Source organism: Gracilinanus agilis, chromosome 6 (assembly GCF_016433145.1).
Source record: "Gracilinanus agilis isolate LMUSP501 chromosome 6, AgileGrace, whole genome shotgun sequence".
Classification (NCBI taxonomy): Eukaryota; Metazoa; Chordata; class Mammalia; order Didelphimorphia; family Didelphidae; genus Gracilinanus; species Gracilinanus agilis.
The window spans coordinates 255,006,253-255,028,370 of NC_058135.1; the positions used below are offsets into that span (position 1 = coordinate 255,006,253).

The 22,118-nt window shown below is 36.9% G+C and overlaps 1 protein-coding gene across 1 annotated transcript in view; it reads left to right on the forward strand.

The window, feature by feature from the left end:
• The window catches only part of DNAJC24 (DnaJ heat shock protein family (Hsp40) member C24), a 75,899-nt gene that overhangs the window by 28,904 nt on the left and 24,877 nt on the right, over positions 1-22,118 (forward strand). The gene's annotated exons all lie outside the window — the stretch shown is intronic.

Genomic DNA, 22,118 nt, shown 5'->3' on the forward strand with positions numbered 1-22,118 from the left:
TGATGTTTTCTTCTCCATGGGAATTTTTCCCTGAAATGATGATTTAAGAGGTAGAACAGAGCTGGAAACAGTACAGGCTTCAAAAGAAAGTGTAGGAGAAGAGGCAAGTAGGTGGCTCAGTGGATTGAGAGTCAGGCCCAGAGATGGGAGTTCTTGGGTTCAAATCTGGCCTCACATACTTCCTAGCTGTGTGACCCTGGGCAAGTCACTTAACCCCTATTGCCTAGCCCTTGCCACTCTTCTGCCTTGGAACCAGTAAATAGTATTGGTTCCAAGACAGGATGTAAGGGGTTAAATTTAAAAAAAAAGAAGAAGAAGAAGAAGAAGAAGAAGAAGAAGAAGAAGAAAGTATAGGAGAGAAGAGGTACCAGGTACATCCTGAAGGTCTACAGAGCCATTGTGCTGACTTCATTATTGTATGCCCATGAAACCTGCCAGTATATACTGGTGCTGTGCCAGAAGATTGAACCCACTTCCATTTCAATTGGCTCAGGAAGGTCATAGAGATTGCCTGGCGAGATAAGGGACCAGGCACTGGTGTCCTTTCTAGAGCTGAAAAGCCAAGCACTCAAATGCTTTTGCAGAGAGTGCAGCTCTCATGGGCTGGCCACATAGCCCAAATGTCAAGTCTGTGCTTACCCAAAAGACTGTTGTTTTATGGAGAAGTCACATAAGGACCATTCACTTGGTATTCAGAAGTGGTATAAGGACACTCAAGTTATCTCTGAAGAACATGAGTGTTGACTGTGAGACTTGGAAAACACTGGCCCAGGACTGCCTTGCCTGGTGTGCCTGCATCAAGGAAGGTACTATATTCTGTGAACAGAGCAGAGCCTAGGAATCCAGAGGAAATGTGAGCTGCCCAAATCCAGGGCCACCTTCCCTCTATCTGTTCTAACAGACCACTTGTACTTGATCTTGATCCCTGGGGGTGCCTTCTAAAGTTTTTTTGGACTGATCAGCCATAGGTGAACACTGTACCTAACCCCGACATCATGATATCATTGGTCTTTTTCAAAAGTCAACAGCTGATAGTCAAGAAAGGCCTACTCTTCCTGGGATTCTTGGGCTTACTTTCCCACTGGTGAGAAATGCTTACAGCAAGAGTCTCCAAAGTGGGGCCAGGGACCCTTTGGTATTATGGTCTGACCCCAAGGAGTGCGTGAACAATTAATTACTGGCTTACAACCCAGCTATCTCATGAGAGCTGATTGTACAACTTTTTTTATCCCCTAATGGGCTCTCCTCTTTTCTTATCCCTTCACTGTAGAGTTCCCAACACAGCCCTCTCTGCACCCAAATTCGAGACCTAAGTACTTTTAGAACCCATTCTTTCCCTCCCTCTAAAAAAGATCATTCCTGTTCATTTGTTTCAAGTTGTGTACAACTGCTCGTGACCCCATTTGAGCAGGATTAAGTGACTTGCCCAGGATCACATAGCTAGTATGTGTTTGAGGTTGGATTTGAACTCATAAAGATAAGTCTTCCTGACTCCATGCCCAGAACTTTATCTACTGTGCCACCTATTGGGCTCCTAAAACAGATTAGGAACATCATTAATGAAAAATTAAAATAATCCTAATGCTCTATTTTTATATTTATAACTATTTTTATAGCTTTATTTTTGCCTGTAGGTAGTATTTACAGGAAGGGCCACCTTTTTTTTAATCATCTTATATTTGAAAATTTATCAACATGGGTAAGAGGAACATGCTTTGTTCCTGGGATCCTAGCATTTAGAATTGGAAGGGATCTTGGAGGTCATGTAGGCCTCTTCCAGACATTGTTGAAATCCAGGTCCTTTGACTAAAATCAAGTGTTCCTCCTTCTACAAAACACTGCTACTCTTCTTGGTATACTAAACTAGTTGGTGCATGTTAAGTAAATTTGGAGCAGTGAAAAGAAAGAATTTTTTTTTAATTTAGCAGATACTCCGCTTTGAAATGTGTTACCCCTTACAAGTGGTACAGGCTCAAAATAGAGCTCCTAGAAATGTTTAGATTTAGTTACAGAGCTGTAATAAATTGTTAAAGAACACTGGATGTTCTAGAGTGTATTCCTTGTCTTTTAACACTGAAATCAGAAAGAAGAATTTAATTCAACAAATATTTAAATTCCTTTCACAGGGAGACACTATGACAATCCATGTTTCCATTGATTTCAGAGATCAGAATAACAGACTTGATATACTATACTGCAATGGTCAGCAACCTTTTTGGCCTTGAGAGCCATGAACGCCTGCTGAAAGAGGAGGATGGAGGAGGAAGGCACTGGAATATGGGGCTGGGGCTGAAGGGCCCCCTGGGGCACATCCTGGGGCTCTGCCTGGACTGGCTGGTGGGGAGGTGGAGCTATAGGTTTGATGTATTAAGGTTTTAAATTAAGTAAATAACTGCTTTAGTGTAGGTAATCATTGTTAGTCTAGGCCTCAATTTGGGGCCTTAGCCTTCAGTATATGTCACTAGGCCTGACCTTGGGTTCAAAACCTGATACCACACAACACCACCCAGTATTATCATTTGCGTCACTAGTCCAGGCTTCCCCCTTGCCTATCAAGTGACTTTCAAGTCATCATCTAGTGACTTCTTCTTCCAATGAGAAGTACGACCTGCTTTATTTTTAACATGGTCTTGGATTATCTTTCACTGGGTATATAAGTCGTGATATTCTTTGGGGTATATAGGAAGATCTCTCTCACAGTGCTCTGGGTCTTTTGAGACCAGCCCTCTTGCAATAAACCTGTTTCTTTATGACTTGGAGACTTTGTTTATCTTTGTGTTCCTGTGGTTAGAAATTATGTGACACATGTATTTGTGTAGCATTTTTTTAAATTAAAAAATAATTATGAGTAAAAACAATGTTAATGTTTATTTTTAAAATTTTTTAATTCCAAATTCTCTCCCTCCCTCCTTCCCCTTATAATATGGAGCTGTCCTAGAGCAGTGATGGGCAAACTATGGCCCTTGGGCCAGATGTGGCCCCCTGAAATTTTCTGTCCAGGGGCACAACATTATTTCTGATCTGACGAATACAATGAGTAGGATACAATACAATGAAACTTTGAAAGAGTTGCCTTAGAAACAGACTGACAGATGAACATTTCCTTTCTTTTGACCCCCTCTTTAAAAAGTTTGCCCATCACTGTCTTAGAGGGATGTGAGATGATACAAAACCCTTCACTTGTAAAAAACAATTTATTTTATAGAGGTAATAAGGAAAACTGGTAGGTAAGGTCTTAACAATCATAGAAACTAAGCTCCACCCAAACTTCTACATCTTCTGCAAAAGGAGAGCCTTCTGTTTCTTCTCTGGGCCCTGCTTACAGCTCCCTAATCTATCTAAAAAAACCCAACACTATCTGACTAACCTGAGATTAATAAAAAAGGAAAGGGAAAAGCCTGGGTTTGGCCACCCTAAGTAATCCAAAGTCCCACATGAAAATCTCTGGATTACCTTGGCCAAAGAGGATTTCTGGAGATGGTCTCTAGCAGATGATCTCAATACTCAGGATAACAGTTTTCTCCAAAACAGATCCGCAACCTAAGAGTCAAATAACCTCTCCACAAAATTATGACTATCTAGGGAGAATCTCTCAGAGCAAAACTTCCTTTCAGCTTGATGAAAAAGCAAGGCAGAGAGTCAAACCTTCCTTCAAGGTCAGTTGAAATACAAGAAGCAAGTAGTGACAGTTCAGTCACACTCCCACAATTCCTTTCTCTTTCTCAGAATCCTCTCCCAGGGTATCAAAACTCCCTTCTTTTAGCTTCTCCCTGAAATCACTCTATCCCTAACTTATTCCTACACCCTTCTCCCTCATTGAGAAGGCAAGCAATTTGATATGGGTTGTATGTGTGCATTCATGCAAAACATATTTGCATATTAGTCATGTTTGTTAAGATTAAAATTCTCTGGAGACTGTATATTATTTTATATGTATTTATTAGATAATTTTTAAAAGCAGGTCAGGAAAAGAAAAGACACCAGCCACATGTGGGCTGGCTGTCCTCTTTGCAAGCTTCCTCCCCTAAACATGCCTTGCCTGCACTGGCACTCTTATAGCTACCTTCACTGAGCCAGCTGCAGGGTCACACTACAGGTGTACCAGTGCTCACAAAACCACCTCCTCTCACTGCGATTCCTATGGAAAAGAGAGTTTTATGCTCCTTGTGACATCACTTTTCTGAGTTCTTCTGATTTGTCAGACTATAGCCTCAGACCAGATCATAAGCCTGACTTCTGGACTCTGTCATGTGGGCCAAGAGACAAGCATCTTCCAGGTGCAAGGGAGCTGCAAGCCTCTGGTGTCCCCCCAGAGTGCACATACTTCCCCCTTTTCTTAACTAGGTTATTGACAGATAAAGCATCTACCTTTGTTCTTAATTTAGTCAAAGGATGGGGTTGAATTGCAACCTTTCAAATTCAACATGACACTTTCCCTTTAAAATCCCAGGCTGGTTTTAGAGTGCCAAGAGAAGTAAAAGGGGTACAGGCTAGTGTTAACTTCTCACATGTTGTAAAAGAAAAAAAAGAGACAACAAAAAGAAAATAAAGTAAAACAAGTATGCTTCTCTTTGCATTGAGTCCATCAGTTCTTTGGAGGTGGATAGCATTTTTTATCATTAGTCCTTTAAAATTGTGTTGGGACACTGTATTGCTGAGAACAACTAAGTCATTCACAGTTGATCATCCTTAAAATATTGCTGTTACTGTGTACAATGTTCTTCAGGTTCTGCTCATTTCACTCTGTTTCAGTTTGAGCGAGTCCAGGTTTTTCTGAAACCATCCCCCTCATATAGTGCACTAACATTACAGCACAAATCACGTATCACAACTTGTTCAGCCATTTCCCAATTGATGGGCATCCCCTCAATTTCAAATATTTTATACATATAAGTCTTTTTTTTTCTTTCAAGTCTCTTTGGAATACAGGCCTATAGGTGATATTACTGGGTCAAGGTTATGCACAGTTTAATAGTCCTTTGGGCATAGTTACAAATTGCCCTTCACAATGGTTTGGACCAGTTCATAACTTTACCAGTAGTACTTTAGTGTCTCACTTTACCCACATCACCTCCAACATTTGTCATTTTCCTTTTCTGTGATATTAGCCAATCTGATAGATGTGAGATGGTACCTTAGAGTTGTTAAAGACTCAGAAGAAGAGAATGGAGCTGTGATCCTGGACAGCAGTGCGTATCCTGAGGTCACCACCCTGTGTTGCCTGAAGTAGCAGCAGAGCCAGATGCTAGATCTGACAAAAGACTTGTTTTAATTGGCATTTCTCCAATCAGTATGATTTAGAGTTTTTTTTCATTTGACTTTACAGAATTGATTTCTTCTGAAAACTGCTTGTTCATATCCTTGGTCATTTATCAGTTGGGGAATGATTCTTCCTAGTTTCCCTATGTTTATCTTTCTCTCCCTTTCTCTTCCTCCTATTACTCCTTAAAAGTATTTTACTTCTGATCACCACCTCTTCAAACCACCTTCCCTTCTCTCAGCATCCCTCCTACTTCCCTTTAGGATAAGATAGATTTCTGTACCCAGCTGAGTACTTTTGAGCCTATTCCTTCTTTGAGCCTATTCCAATTAGAGTAAGATTCAAGTGTTGACCTCCACCCTCCTCCCTCACCATTTTCCCTTTCATGGTAAAAGCTCTTTCTTACGCCTTTTATGTGAGATAATCTACTCCATTCAATCTCTCCCTTCCCCTTTCTCCCAATTCATCCTTTTTTTTTTACTCAATTTTTTAAATATTTCTAAATATTAAATAGATAATATTTCTCATTTACCTATTTATGCTTCTCTTGAGTCTCCTATTAAAAAATCAGAATTTTTATTCAGATCTTATCCTTTCATCTAGAACTTAGAAGTCTTCTCTTGTATTAAATATCCTTTTTTTTCCTCTTAAAGGATTACACTGTTTTTCTGCGGAGATGACTCTTGGTTGTAATTCTAAGTCCTTTGCTCTCCAGAATATGCTATTCTAGGCCTTTCAGTCCTTTAACATCGAAACTGCTAAGTCTTGTGTTAGCTTGACTTTTGCTTCATGATGTTTGAATTATTTCTTTCAGATTGCTTGCAATATTATCTCCTTGACCTGGGAGTTCTGAAATTTGGTTATATTATTCCTGGGAATTTTCATTTTGGGATATTCTTCAGGAGGTGATCAGTGGATTTTTTCCCCAATTTCTATTTTACCCTCTAGTTTTAGGATGTCAGAGCATTTTTCCTTTACAATTTCTTGAAATATGATATCTAGGTTCCATTTTTTGAAATGTAGGCTTTCAGAGAGTCTAGTAATCTTTAAATTGTCTCTCTTGTATCTATTTCCCAGGTCAGTTATTTCTCAAATAAGATATTTCACGTTTTCTCCATTTTTTTCATTCTTCTGACTGTTTTTTATAATATCTTGATGTTTTATAGCTTCCACTTGCCCAATTTAAGGAATTATTTTCTTCAGTGAGCTTTTGTACCCCCTTTTCCATTTGGCCAGTTCTACTTTTTTAAGATATTCTTTTCTTCTGTGAATTTTTGTACATCTTTTCCCATTTGTCCAATTCTGTTTTTTAAAGTGTTCTCTTCAGAGGATTTTTGGTATCTCTTTTGGTAGATTTTTTTTCCCCCAAGAAAAAACATATATACTTCCTTTTTCACCTATTCTATTTTCTAATGTGTTATTTTCTTCAGTATTTTTTTGTGCCTTCTTAACCACAGTATTGATACTTTTTTCATGATTTTCTTGCCTCATTCTTATTTCTCTTACAATTAAAATTCTCTGGAGACTGCATATTAATTTCTAATTATTTATTAAATAGTGAAAAACAGTATTGTGTGGCTGGTCACCTACCTAAGTAGAGCCCATTGCTCACCTTGCATCACTGTTCACTACCACTACTTACCCAGGACAGACCCAGGCTGCTTGGCCAGACAAGAATGCTCCTTGGCCAGGAAAAAGACTAAGCATTCTAGATCTCTCACTTATATCCCCGTGACATCGCTTTTTCTGGGTCATCCTGATTGGACAGACCTGGCCTCAGTCTGGATCAGAGGCTTGTCTTCTAGATGTCAGGGGTCAAGTAAGACAAGAGGCAAGTGTCTTCAGGGATCCAGGCTTCTGAGAAGCAGCTAGGCTTATGGCTGGTATCTTCCTTATACAGATAAGCCTCAGGCATTTTTCTTAATCCAGTCAAAGGGTAGGGGTGGAATGGAAACCTAGTTCACTAGAGAAACACCATAAGATTTTTTCTTTTTTCCAAAATAAAAGTATGTGCTTTGTTCTTTTTTTTTTTTTTTTTTTCTTTTTTTTTTTTTTTGCCTTGGGGAGAAAAAATATAAGATAGGGCAAAACTATTAGGCAAAATACTTGTACTTAGTTCTGTGATTATACTAATATGGGTACTCTGTCAATTGGTACAGATCAAAATCCATGCCTTCTCATTTTCCTTGATGCTTGTCCATGTTCTGCTATAAATTCTTCACTAGGGATCCACCTTGTATGCTGAGGTGGAGGTGGAGGGGTGGGGCTTCTGTAGATCTCTTGACTGTGTTTAAGAACCAGTGGAGAACATTAATTATCTGTTATCCCTTGCAGCCTTTACATAACTAGCTTGTTTTGTCCAGCCAGATATCTAAGGTTTTATTCCATTCAACAAACATCTATTCTATTCCTGCTTTGTGCTAGGCACTGTATCAAATGCCGAAGACACAAGACAAAGATAAAATCAAGAATTTGTATTTACTAGATAATATCCTTTGTGTCTCTTTTACTGTTAAGTTCTCTAGTGGTAATATGTTGAAAGTTATCTTCACCCATCATGTACCACTCCATTGAACTTTGGGTGACCTGAAATTAATTCATTAGAGATTTTAATATTCCATGACAGACCATATTATACTAACATCCAGAAAGTATTAATGTAAAAAAAATGGATTTTTGTTTCCTAGAGAAGCTTCAAGTTATTAAAAATTTAGTGCTATCTTACAAAGGCCATCTGGCCTGCTCTTGTCCTGTCCAGTTTTGGACCCATTTTATTATTTGTCAACGGTGTTTGTTTAATATATGTATGTATACTGGTTGACTAGCTCTGAGATTTGTTCATTTGATTGGGACAATAGATGTTCTCTATTCTTTTTTTTATGTATAAATAGTTAGACCAAGTTCTCTTAAATGTTTGTATAGCTAAAAAAAATTATGTATCTGATTAAGAAAGTTCTGCAAATTACTTGGCTTGATGTGGTCAGTACAATGTTATCCTCACATAGGAGCATCTCAAGGACGTTGGTATCTCTAAAAATTCTTTTTTCATTTGGACTCTGCACTGAACATCTACCATATCAGAGTCATTAAATAGATTTCTCTGTTTTTGCATCTTTTGAGCAATCTTGTGTGATTGTGATAAACAGGACATTGTATTAACAGTGGTAAAAGTTTATTCGATCTAGTGCCCAGAATTCTAACAGCTGGTCACAAATTTCTTCTTTTGAAACAAATAGAAAGGTCAAGGTTTGGATTGGTGAGGAATATTGCTTTGCAAATTAATTTTCTTTCATTTCCTGATCTTGAATAATAAAGAATTTGGTTTTCTTAACTCCCAGATTCCTCAGTAGTTAGATGTCTTTACTTGGAATGATCTAAAGAATCTAATATATGAGGATAAATTGGCTTAAACAAGTGATATAGTTAAAGCACTTTTTTTTAAAACCATAATTAAAAGGAAAGGGAATCATTATTTTGGCCTTGTTTGTAAACCTGCTTCCCTTTCAAGTATGAAACTATTTGAATTAAAGTATGGATTAATAGGCTTGATTCAGTTCAGCAAATCTTTCTTAAGTCCCTACGCATATGATCATAAGGCCATATAGCAAGAGACCCAGAGGTAGTACTCCAGAGATTGTCTGATCCCTATCTCTTATGCTATTGCAGATATCAAACTAAATGCCTTCACAAAACTTATTCTCTTTAAATAAAAACAACTTAAAATTTAGCAAAAGTTAATGGCAATCTATGATGGCAGGTATTTTTAAAGATAATTTATATGTACATAGATACATATATATAAAATGCAAGGCTATAATAAGATTAAATTATAATTATATAAAATACATAATCATGTAACATAAAAAATTTAAATATTGATATACATGTAAAATAAGACATAGGAATGTTTTTAAAAGCTCATTAGGAAAAGGGTGGTGGTGGGAGGTGGTCTCCTGCACTAGGTATAAAGTATTCTTGTTAACCAATTTCTTAACATTTATATTCATGCATAGATTCATGTGATCGATCTGCTTATTCCTTTTTTCTTGTTAAAGCCACCCAAAGACAACTTTGCACATTTCTTGAGATATTAAAAATGTCCAGAGTATATGCCTTAACATGTGAGATTGTTTTAACTATGTAATTTTTTTAAATCCCATAATTAATTTTATTCAGAATTGCTATGTATATAAACTGCTTGCTTTGTTTTCTTTTTCTTTTTGCTTTATAGGATGTTCATGAGTTGACAATTATTGACATTTTATCCAAGAACCTCTCTCTCTACCTTATTTGTTTCAAGAGGCTCTTCTTAATTTACCCAGAAATTTTTCTGATAAGTACAGGTCACACATACTGCCTTATTTATCTTTTTTTGTATGGATTGTAATTGTTTTAATCATATTTTACATGATTTGATTTAAAATTCAGTTTTTTTAGTCATCCTTTAATTAAAGATTTGTATTTGATAAATTCTGGATCAGGAGAAATAATATCTGTCATACTATGAATGAATTAAACTTTAGTCGTGTAGGGATTTAAGGTGAGTGAATGAATAGCATAAATGAAAAAGCATTTAAATGCATACCGTGTGCCAAGTGCTATGGATGCAAGTAGAAAAAATAAGGGACAATCCCTGTTCTGTAGAACATACTCAGGGTGGTAACACTTTAAAACACTTCAGCTGTAGGGCAATTGGCAAGACTGAGAAATCCTAAAGTATTAGTGGTAAAAGGCCAGGAATCCTTAGAATGCATTATTAGGTCAAATTACAGTGCTTTGGATGTGCAGTCCCAGAAGACCTTAAGATGGTAAGGCCAGGTAGACTAGAAAGATCATAATTGTTGACTCTCATCTCATCCGAATGATGTGAGCAATAGAGTTGTTTTTCTGAACCAGTAGCTCTTGATAGAACCTGATTGGCCCAGGAGTTGGGACTGGAGAGAGAGAAAGAAGGCAAGGGGGAGAGGATTCCATGATTGCCGAGTCTTCCAGGATAACACTGATGGAATGTTTTCTCTTTAGATCGGTGATTGACAGGATTCTTTAGTTACATTATACTTTGTGGTTCCTTTTTGTCTTTTAGACTTGAAACTTAATAGAAGAAAATGAGATAATACTGATTAAAAATAATACATCTCACCCAACCTAGTTATAGAACAGCAGCCCCAAGGAGAGAGTGAGATGGTCACTCTTCTTTAAAGCTTATACTCTTCTTGTACAGTTTTTTTCTTTTTTCCCCTTAATACTCTACCCTACTTCTTTGTGTGAAAATGGTCCTCAATTACCACTGGATTTGATTCACATCTCCATTGTCACTTAGGTCCTTCTCATGCACCCTTTACTAATGCTTTTGAGTCAAGTGACTTGGTATACATACATTTTCTGCGGAGTATTGAAGAAAAGATGTCTATACGGGTGTCTAGTACACAGTAGGTATCCGGTAAATGTTTGGACAAATAATTCTGAAGAGCTTAGCTTTTAATCGAGGAATGTTAGATAGGTCTCTTCCCTAAGTAAGTGAATTAAAAATAAGTTAGATAAATATAAAAGTTATGGTTTCATGATTTTAGTTAGAAAAAATCTTACTCATTTAATTTACTATAGTATTGATTTCACATCATCAAATATTCAGTAAGCACTTAGGAAGTGCAAGGCACAATGCTGTGTGCTAAAGACAAAAATGAAAAAAAACAAGGCACTAGCCTCAAGTTAGCTGGAAAAAAAGGCAACTTCTCTGCAACTAGAATCCACATCCTAGAATAACCTTTACATTACTGATAATGCTTTATGCATCCTGTTCATAAGTGATGGTTTGCTTTTTATTTTCAGTATTTTCAGAAAAACAACAATCTGCTAGTGTCATGGAGAAATAATAGGAGGCCATACTAACTTGGTATTAGTACAACCCTAGCTTAATGCCTCACTCCTAGCAGGTGTTTAATAAAATATTTGTTGGATAAATGAAATGAAAGCTTTTATTAGAATGTTATCCATGAGAGAACAGAATCTTGTAGAAGCAAATTCATGAAGACATTAAAGCAGACCCTTATAATGTCATCCATAGTGACTTACTCTATTTGGAGCTGGCTGTCAGGAGCTCTCATATGTATTTCTATAAATGAAAGACATCTTCATTCCTTTTACATTGGGGGCGATGGTTCCATCTTTATAAAGAATTCTAAGTGAAGAAACCCTTTACCCATGGAACTTATTTTTTAAAGAATGACATGAGGCAGTGTGACATGAGTTACAAAAGGCAGAGAATTACATGAGTACATACAGTTTGACCCCTGGGGGCTGTTAGTCTTAATGATCAGCTAGTCTTAGGTCTGGAAGATGAGTGTTCTTCCTGTAGTCATCAGTCATTGGTTGGCTTCCAATATGACCTTACCTCCCCTTTGCCCATTACAGTCCTCCCTCTTCCATTTCACCCCTGATCCTGAATGAAACTGCCCCAGGACAGTTCCATCTGAATCCTGAATCTAGACCTAGACTAGGTGCTTCAAAGATACCACTGAGAAAACCTCCTCCCTCATCCTGCCCACTGCCTTCTTGACTTCAGTGCTTTCATGGCTGTGCTATATGGTCCGTTTGGTTGCTTGGCTGGTTTTACTGCTGCCATTTGGTTTTATACCACACAGCCTGGTTAGAGGGATTTTTGTAGAGATGGTAACATTTTAAATTGTTTGCTTCATGTGAATTCATTAGTACAGGGCGCTCCTGTTGTAGAAGTGCTTGCCACCCAGACAGATCTGTTGCCCCTGTCCAACTTGGACTTAAATTGTTTCCTAGGTATACTGAGGTTCAGTGATTTGTCCATGGTACACAGCACCAGAGTATGTCAGAGGCAGAAGTAGTCCATAACTTTTCTACACTAGTCCATTCTGCACTAGACCAGAGATATCACTCACACAGCATGTGGTCTGTAACACTCAGTGCTGCTGAAACAGATTAAATGATTAGGAAATATTTAACAAAATAAATAAAAATACAACAAAATGTAGATAACATTACATTTAAGACTTAAGTCTGTGCATCCTGGCTAGAATCCTGATATAAGGATTAATGGCACCATTTCTGTTTGAGTTTGACACCACCAGAGTATATCCCATTCCTCATATGAAATCCTTTAAAATCTTTTACCATGTGATAGATTTTAATGCTTCATTATATATTATTGAAAGACATTTTTATAAATTAGACATAATTGACAAAAGGCAGCCCAGAGTAGAGAAATGACATCACAATCAGTTGAACTTGAGTTCAAATCCAAGTTCTGACAAGTGCTGTATGTATTGATCTCAGCAAGTCTCTGCCTCTCGGTGCCCTAGATAGTGCTCTTAGACTAAATTACAGAGGTGTCGCATATGCCCAGCATAACAGCGAAGTTCTCCCTGGCCCTTTCCTAAACCTATTGATTATGGCTACATTTTTTTCTTGTTATCTATAGTTACAAATACATAACAGCAAATTCCAATGACAACAAAACTGAACATTACAATGTTCAGTATGTAAAACCTGATGTTAATGGTAGCTTTGCTTTATGAACCAGAAGGCTAAAATGTCAATGGAATAGTGTTGCAATTTCATCAGAAAATGCACATGATAAAACACATGGACATTTGTGCAAACAATGAAATGAAGTTAGCATTTATGATTACTGTACAAAAGATATGAAATGTCAAAAATATTCTGGCTTTAACACTTAATGAAATTTTCCTTGTAGTGCTATAGGTTAGCATAATTGAAGTATGCCAGTCATTCAAGTTTTGTTGGGGCTTTTTTGTATATACATGGAGTGATGCATCTGTCAGTGAAAATTTTCTACAAAGCATTAACTTTCTGACTTAACAGTAATTCATTGTTTTTAGGCAATTGGGCCAACCATATTATGTCAGTCTTTCATTTATAAAATTTTATATCATTTGTAAATAATTTATTTATAATTTATAATCATTTATAATATCATTTATAAAACATGTATCATTTATAGAACACGTGAACCCAATGTTTGAACAAAGACCAAAATTTGAATAAAATCTCTCCCTTTTGACAGTCTATTATTAAAAACTTGGCTATCCCAAATTTAGAATTCATAAAAGGTCTACCTGTCTGTTTCCTTAAAAGTTTGCTTTTATAGAATCATCATCTACATCCTATCTATTTCCTCATGACCTCATCAGGTCCCATTGCTTCAATTTTCGTCTCTCTGCATATGAATCTCAGATCCATATATTGAGCCTTATATTCTCTGCTTAGATCTAATACTGTAATCTGTTAAGCTTTTGAACGCAGTACACACAGACACTTCAGATTCAACTTGTCCAAAACACAACTTGTTAGTTTTCCTCCTAAACCCATCCTTTTCTTAAACTTTTTTTTCCCCCTGTTGGGAGTACCACTATCCTTTCAATCACCCAGGTTTACAGTCTTTGAGTCACTCACAGCTTCTTTATCTCCCTCATTCCACCTATCCAATCAGTTACCAAGTCTTGTTGGTAGCATTTCCACAGTGTTCACATTGGTTCCATTCATTCTCCTCATTCTACCAACCTAACTCAGGCTCTCATTTCCTGCTACCATGACTACCATAACAGCTTCCTAATTGATCTTCCTTCATTAAGTCTTTCCCTTTCCAGTCTGTCTTCTATACAGTTGCCAAGATAATTTTCCTAAATCATAGCTCTAATTGTGGCATTCTTTGTCACCACTCAAAAAAATGCTGGTGTATTCTTATTTTCTATAGAATCAAATATAAACTCTTCTATTTGATAATTAAAGTTTTTCACAACTTGGCTCCGCTCTACCTTTCTGGGCCTTTTTTCCCATACTACTTCATTTTAGTGATCTTATCATCTCCTATGAAGCTAAGCACCATTTCTATGCTGATGGCTCTCAAACCTTACTTTTCCTCAAACTCTGCCATCTGACCTCCAATCTCACATCATCAGCTGCCTTTCAGACATCTCAAACTGGATGTTCAGTAGGCATCTGTAAATCACTATGTCTAAAATGGAACACATACTTTCCCCACAACCCTAGCTCCATCCTAACTTCCCTTTTATTATCAAGAGTAACACCACATTCCTCTATCTGCTCAAGTTCAAAACTGAGGATTGATTCCTCACTTGCACTGCCCCAAATCCAGGCTGTTGTCTAGGCTTGTCCATTTCACCTTTGCAAAGTCTCTCAAATATATCCCCTTCAGTAGATTGAAGTTATTGATGGATAATGAATTAGGCCAAAACTAAATAGGAGGAGGCAATCTGGCTGAAATGCATTGGGAAAGAGCATTTAATTATGCCAATCTCTTTACTGCCACAAAAATTAATATATTTTAAACACTAGAATTTTCCAAGTAATATTGTAGCTATAAGTCATGAAATATCACAGTGTCAAAAGAATTCAAATTACAGATGATTCAATAATAGAAATAATAGCAACTGAATTCCACAGGATATTTTGGTTTATACAGCATGTCATGTAGTAAAATCTACCTATTTAAATTTTCTTTTTTGTTAGAAACTTGAAAATTTTCAACAAACATGAAACTTTTAATATGTAAGATTGTATATGAAACTGAACTTCTGTTGTATATAGTTATTTCTTTAAAAAATATTTTGAGGAACCATTTGTGACTGAGATATATATGGCAGGCCCTTTTTGGATAAAGTCTTTTAAGGCAGTGTTTTGCCCTATTGAATCAAGTGCTCTTTTTTTTTAATCACCAATAAATACTGTATGATATGAATTTTTTATATCTTTGAGTTAGTTGCGTGATTGTCAAGAATATCATTTATGAAAATTTGCCCATTCCCTTTATCATACCTTCAGCAAGAAAATTCAATAAATATGTAGATTTCTTCCCATGAAAAAATTATATATGCATGGGGAAAAAAGGCATATAAGTTAGTACTTAGTGATATTCTCTCATTATCTTTTATTTCCTAATAAAGCCAAGATGTTTAAAAAAAATGCATCCCCTTCTTGTGTCTGACATTTCTGTCACTCTAGTGCCCCTCATCACTTCATGCCTGGACTACTATAATAGCTACTGATGGATCTGCCTGCCTTGAATCTCTTTCCTACTCGATTCCATCCTCTGTTCAGCTGCTAAAATGATTTTCCTGACCCACTTCATCACACCCTCCTTCCCTCATTCAACAAACTCCAGTGGCTTCCTATTGCCTCCAAAAGCCAATACAAAAATGCTCTCTTTGGCATTCAAAGTCCTTCATAACCTAGCCCCACTCCTACCTTTCCAGTCTTACTCCCTGACACTATTCCATCTAGTGACACTGGTTTCCATGCTGATACTCGAAAAAGATTCTCCATCTTTTGACTTTGGACATTTTCTCTGGCATTCTTCTATGCTTGGAACTCTCTCCCTCTTTATCTCTAGCTACTAGCCAAGTCCCAAGTAAAATTCCATCTTTTGCAGGAAGCCTTTCAGACCATCCACGCCCTTTAATTTTAGTGCCTTCCTTCTTTTAATTATTTCCTATTTTCCTTATATATAATGTGCTTTTGTTTGCTTGTTGTCTTTCTCATTAGATTGTTGTTGTTTTAAACCTTTACCCTCTGTCTTAGAATTATTTCTAAGTATCAGTTCCAAAGTAGAAGAGTGGTAAGGGGTAGGCAAATGGGCTTAAGTGACTTGCCCATACAGCTAGGAAGAACCTAAGGTGGGATTTGAACCCAGGACCTCTTTTCTCCAGCCCTGGCTCTTTATCCACTGTGCCACCCAGCTGCCGCTTATTAGATTACCAACTTCTGGAGTGTAGGAAATATCTTGCTTGCCTTTTTATTTTTCCAGTATCCCTAGAGCTTAGCATACTACCAGGCCCATAGCTGGCATTTAATCAATGTTTAGTGACTGACAGGTAATTATTTATTACTCTCTTCCAACACTGTATGATCCAGCTAAACTGGCCTTCTTCCTCTTTTTCATACATGGCATTCCATTTCTGTCTCCATTCTTTCTTCTGGTATTTTCTGTAGGAAACAGAATTGGTCTTCCCCTCACTTTCACTGTCATATTAACATAGAATAAATGACCAAATCTAGTTTCATATACAACTTCATTTAACTTATTCGGTGAAAAAGGCTGTTTGAAGAAAGGAAAACAATCCTGATTTTTAGGTAATTCCTCTTCATGTTCTATATAATAAATAGAGATGAGCAGAGTTTTGAATATATGAATATATATGAAGGTAGGGCCCATATTCCTGGCTTTTGCCCAATTTTTTGAGTTTAGATAAAGAACAATTTTGACATTCAATAATCTTTAAAAGTCAGCCTTTTATTACCACTAGTAGTAGGATTTTTAAAAATATTTACTTGGAACTTACTGAATACTTTTCCTTTTTTTTAATTTCCATTTTTTCATAGTGATCAATCAATCAGTAAACATTATTAAATACCTGCTATTGCTGGGTACTATCCTAAGGTATAGGGATCCGAAAATAGGCAAACAAAAGCCCTTGCCCTCAAGGAGCTTACAGTCTAATGGGGGAGACAACATGCAATCAAATATACAAAGCAAGCTACATTTAGGATAAATAAGAAATTATTATTTTTTAAACCCTTACCTTCCTTCTTGGAGTCAATACTGTATATTAGCTCCAAGGCAGAAGAGTGGTAAGAGCTAGGCAATGGGGGTCAAGTGACTTGCCCAGGGTCACACAGCTAGGAAGTGTCTGAGGCCAGATTTGAACCTAGGACCTCCCATCTCTAGGCCTGGCACTCCACTGAGCCACCCAGCTGCCCCCTAAATAAGAAATTATTAACAGAGGGGAGGTACTAGAATTAAGAGGGGTTGAAGAAAGCTTCCTGTAGAAGATGGGGTTTTAGTTGAGAATTGAAGGAAGCCACTAGACACATCAGAGGAGGGAAGAGCAAGGTGTAAGAGAACTAGAAGGTAAGAAGGGGCTGAGTTATGAAAGTCTTTGAATGCCAAACAAAACATTTTGTGTTTGCTCTTGGAGGCAGGAGGAAGTCAATGGAGTTTATTGAGTAGGGAAGTAAAATGATGCTCAGATGTTTATTTCAGGAAAATCACTTTGGTAACCAAATGGAGGATGGATTAGAGTGGGGAAACCCTTAAGGCTAGCAGTCCCATAAGCATGTTGTTATAATAGTTCTGGCAAGAAGTGATGAGGACCTGCCCGAGGAGAGAAGGGGGCACATGTAATAGGTGAGGCAAAGGTGAAATCGAGAAGCCTTGGCAAAAACTTGGCCATGAGGAATGAGAGATAAGAGAAAATCCAGAATGACTCCTAGTTTTGAGTCTAGGGACTGTTCTTTCAAGCAATAAGTAAGGTAGGAGAGGGGAGGAAGAGGAGAATTTAGGGAGTAAAAAAATGAGTTCCATTTTGATTGTATTTAAGACATATATTGAACATTTGGTTTGAGATGTCTGAAAGGCAGTTAGAGAAGTGAGATTGGCAGTTGGCCTTTCAGTGGAGAGTTTGGAGCAGGATAGGTTAGCTTTGAGAATCATCAGCAGAGGTGATAATTAACTCAGTGGGAGCCAATGAGATCACCAAGTGAAATAGTATAGGCAGAGAAGAGGCCCCAAAACAACCCTGAGGGACACCCATTTTTACAGGTTGTGATCTGGGGACTGATCTAGCAAACAAGATAGAAGGAGACACCACAAAGGTTCTGCTACTGCAAAAAGTTTGAGAATCACCGAGGTGGTCTAATTCCTTCATTTTGTAGAATAGAAAATTGAAGTTGAAGGCATTATAACTTACTCAAAGTCATCAAACTCTTTAAGTTGCAGCAGTAAAAAGGCTCAAAAATCAGGTCTTTTGACTTCTGGCGCAATGTACTTTCCACCAAAGCTCATAGCCTAATATAAACATAAATTTCTATTTCACTATTATTCTTCATAGTATCTTTATACTGGTAGGAGCAATAAGTAACTAAAGAAATGCATTTCCAGCAAACTTTGTTAAAACACGTTTATTTAAATGGTTGTTGCCAGTGTTTTCCTCCCTTTTATGTGCTTTTTCACTCAAAAAAATTATTTGAGTAAACATTATATAGTTAAGCTTTCATTATGTTTCAGCAAATGAATTATAACCATCAGCTTCTCTACCATGCTTCAGGAATGGTCCTGAACCCCTAACAGTTGGCCCCAGGCACATATGAAGTTAATATTTGAGTATCTGTCTCTCTTGTTTCATTCTGAAGTCAGTCATAAAAGATTTTTAGATTATGTGTATATTCTCTTCCACTAGCTTGAGTAATCAGGGTAGATTATATCATAAACAGATGAATATTTGTCTTTATTATATGAAGATGATGCCATTAATACTGATTCTGGGATTCTATCTCTGTAGACAGATAGGGTTAGGAAAAATTTGGTCAGTATTCCTTTCTATATAGTGCATCTCTGAGAAGAATGCTTTTCTTTTTGACTATAACTTCTATTTACTGAATCTTTCATTGGCAATTGCTTTATAGATTTGTATTTTTGAAGCAGAGACCATATAAAATAATTTAAATTTTTCTTGTAATTAAACATAAGTTGTCATATACTAACTATACCCACTTTTTTGAGTTCTGTTGTTGTGAATCCTTCCTTAAGGTACTTCTCTGGTTTTCTTTGCCTGTGATTAAGCTTGGGTAAATGCTCTTGAAAATATATCCTATTTTATTCAACTCAGGAATTTTATAATGAATATTATGATGTGTTAGTAGTTTAGTTGTCGCCTGAGGCTTAAAATAACTTATAAATTAGATGAGGAGAGATGGTATATGCAAAAAATAAATAAAAATACAAGGCATAGTATGATAGTCAAATGAATATTATAGGCCATAAAGTGTGATGAGAATTTAGAGGAGAAAAAAAAGGGCTAGCATCATCAGATATGGTTTTATAGAGGAGATATCAATTTCATTTGGGTTCCCAAGGTTGAAGAAGTCTTAAGTAAATCACTCCCTTGTCCTTGGCTCCTGAAGCATCCTAAATTGCTCTTTCCCATTGTTTAAATAAACTGAATTTGCATAGTTTTGGTTCAAAATTCAGGATATAGGAAACTACTTTTGAGAGATGTTAGATTACAGAGTAGTAAACGTTTGTGATCCTTAAGATAGTATTCCACAAAATGCAAGTCAAGTCTTCAGACTGAATGAGAGGCTTTATTACAATATCAAGGGACTGGTTTGTTGTTTTTTTTTCAGGTTGGCCTTGCACAAAATAGAGTGGATAAGTTAAAGTTGACGATGCTATACTTGCCAGTTTTGTCTTTGGTAAGAAAGCCAGGGACTGAGAGAAAAATAAGAGTCGAATCACTCCCAGAAGTACAAGAGGAGACCTTGGAAATGACTGGGCAAAGCATCAGCCAGTGTGGTCCTAGAAGGGCTATGCCAAGCTTTCCCAGATTTGGAGGCTCCAGATTTCCTAGCACTCTGTCCTGAGGTGCCACTGAGAAGGCACTCTGAATAATGGAGTTGTAGAAGAACTTAAATGATGGCAGTTGAGATCAGCCCAATGTTCTCTCCAAAAGGGCAGCAGTGAGGTAGAGGCTAAGACTAGAAAGATGAGTAAAGAAGTTATACCATAAGAATACAAGAAGAGACTCAAAGGGAAAAACTGGTTTTCCAAATTGGCTATGTGAATACCTAGAAGAAATGAAGAGAGAGTTAGATAAATAAAAGCTCTGGAAGAAAGAATTAGAAGAACAGAAAGTGATAGAACTTACCTATGTAATGGATTCCTGGAAAATTAGGATGCATCAAACAGAAATTAATTACTGTAGGAGATAGTAAGAATTATTAGAACAAAATTAAAAGACTGAAAAAAATAGTTGTTTAGTCATTTCAGTCATGTCCAGCTCTTCATGAGCCCATTTGGGGTTTTCTTGGCAATGATACTGGAGGGCTTTGGCATTTCTTTCTTCAGCTCATTTTACTGATGAGAAACGGAGGCAAACAGGGTTAAAATAAGCGACTTGCCCAGGGTCACATCTTTAGTAAGTGCCTAAGGCCAGATTTTAACTCAGGAAGGTGACTCTTCCTGGCTTATCATCATCATCATCATCTTTGTCTACTGTATCACCTAGCTGCCTGAATATGTAATATATTTCCCATGAAAAGCAACTACCCCCAGAAACAGGTCAAGAATAAATTTTTGGGCTCCCTAAAAAATCATAGTAAAAAGTATAGATACTATATTAAAAAATAATGAATAAAAACTGTCAATCTGTCACAATGAGAAAGTAAAACTAGAACCTAAAGGTCACCTCTTGAAGTAAATGTCAAAAAGGAAGTTCGCAAGAAAGTCACACTAAAATTCAGAGCCCCGACATCAAAGAAAAATTGCCAAAATCAGCTCAATAATGAGTTCAAGGACCTAACAAGACCATACAAGACCTGGTTAGCTGACCCCCACACCTAATTTTAGATAGAAAGAAAAAGAGATAAATGAAATCTTTGTAACAAAGGAAGCACCATCTAGCAAAATAAATTCCCTTATTGTTCATGGCCAAAAATGTATTTCACTCCTCTTCATGAATCCTTCTCCTCTCAGGTGGTGAGTGGCATGTTTGGTTAGTGATTATTCAGTTCTTAAGTCTCTCAGCATTGCTTATCTTTACAATATTGTTATTATAGAAATTGTTCTGTTTTTTTTCTTGACTGTTTTTAATTCATACAAGTCTTCCCAAGTCTCTCTGAAACCATCATTTTTGTCATTTCTTATGGCACAATAGTATTCCATTATACTCCCCAATTGCCATATGCCTTCTTACTTTCCAGTTCTATATTATGACAGAAAAAGCTGTTACAAATATTTTTCTGTGAGTCTTTTTCCTCTTTGGTCTCTTTGGAATATAGGACAAATAATGGCAGCTGGTAAAAGGGTATGCCCAGTTTCATGAGTTAAATCTCACTGTTTAAGGTAGGACAAAGGAAAGTTGAAAGCTGTGAAAGAGAATTTAAAACTCTCCTTGTTTATTTTAAGTTAATCAATCAAGAATTTAAAGTACCCTTCCTTTCACACTTAGTAAGAGCCTTTAAAAAAAAAATGTTCTCACCTCCAAAGACCACAAGCACTGCCCCCTGGTCAGTACCAGGCAAATTGGGAGGCTAACTGGTTCACAGGAAGTGACCTGGAGAAACTGCTTATAAAAAAGCCAGCCCAGGGACTCCTGAGGAGGTATTTTAGGAGGAATTTGGCTGAAGAGGAGGCTTTTCTGTGATTCATTTTGTGAGGCACTTTACAAAGATACATTCCACATTGGTGAGTTGGACTGAAAGAGCATTCTGTGTTGTAACTCAAGCTGAAGGAAGAGGCTTACACTGGTGAGACCCTTGTTGAAGAGGCTACCAGACTTCCACGTGGAGATTGAACTTTATAGGGGAGCAAGCTGAATTTTTTTGGATAGGAGCTCTAGGGTGGTAGGCTAGGAAATATTTTCTATTTCCCTCCTTTTACTTTATTTGTATTGAATTATTAAGAGCTACTAACAGTCTACTGACTAATAGTTTAACTTTAATTCTTATAAACGGCAACCACAACAATTCTTTTTTAACCATTATTATTTTTGTCAAACCAAATTTTTAACTATTACATTTGGCCACCCAATTTTAATTATTACACAGAGTTTGGTCTAGAAATACATCACATTTAGCAAGAAACCAGGCAGGAATATAGGGAGGAGGAGGTTAAAAAGGGATGGCATTGAGAAAGAAATATTCAAAAGCAAAAGAAATTCCTGATTCTGAAAGGTTGATTCAAAGATTAAAGAAAAACAAAGAACCAGAAACTAAGGTGCACCTTAAGGCTGAACCAGTTGTCATCTATGTAATAATGCAGGAATATTTTTTGCCAAAAGCAATTATGAAA